At 34.8% G+C, this 891-nt stretch overlaps 1 pseudogene; it reads right to left on the bottom strand.

Annotated features, from left to right (window-relative positions):
* Positions 1-211: 211 nt before the first annotated feature.
* Positions 212-312, bottom strand: LOC132675753 (U6 spliceosomal RNA; annotated as a pseudogene).
* Positions 313-891: the final 579 nt, after the last annotated feature.

Raw genomic sequence — 891 nt, forward strand, 5'->3', positions numbered from 1 at the left:
TTTGAGAGATAGAGAGAGAGAGAGAGCGAGCATGAGCGGGGCAGGGGAAGAGAGAGGGGGAGACACAGAATCCAAAGCAGGGATGCGGGCTCGAACTCACAGATTGTGAGATCGTGACCTGAGCTGAAGTGGGACGCTTAACCCACTGAGTCACCCAGATGTCCCCATGTGAAATGTTTTCTAATTTATAAGTAATTTTTATTTTATTTTAAAAAGTATGGAACGCTTCATGAATTTGTGTGTCATCCTTGCGCAGGGGCTATGCTAATCTTCTCTGTATCCTTCCAATTTTAGTATCCAACTGAAGTTGGATATATCTTATATGAAATAAAGAAATGCAGTTTGTCTGTGTTTGTTTTATTTTCTTATTTTACAATTTTACTAGGCTACCTGGTAGAATGTTGAACAGATACATTGAGGGTGGGCATCCTTGTCTGATTCTCATTTTTTAAGGAAATGGTTTTAACATTTCAACTTTATTAAAGTGTTCAAAGTAGGTTTTCGATCAATATCCTGTAAGACGTTTTCTTCTATGTTTAGCTTGTTTTTTGTTGTTCTTTTTTAAATAATGAATCGGTTTTGAATTTCATTCTGTGGTTTTTCTGAGTTGCTGAGATAACCACACGCCTTTTCTTTAATTTCTTAAAGTGATAAACTCATTAGTACATATTTCAAAAGGCAAGCAATCTGTGCTTTTACATTTGCTTCTATTTTACTAAATTTCCTTTATTTCTCTTTCTAAAAATTTTTCCATTGCCTCCTGTGTTCATAAATAAGAAGAGTCTATAATTTTCCTTTCTTCTATTCCCAGAAATACTTTAACATTGGCATCATCTTTTGCTTAAACTTCCGGTGAAATTCATTAACAAAACTATCTGGAGCAAATACTTT

The sequence above is a fragment of the Panthera onca genome, chromosome B2, assembly GCF_046562875.1.
Source record: "Panthera onca isolate mPanOnc1 chromosome B2, mPanOnc1 haplotype 2, whole genome shotgun sequence".
Lineage (NCBI taxonomy): Eukaryota > Metazoa > Chordata > Mammalia > Carnivora > Felidae > Panthera > Panthera onca.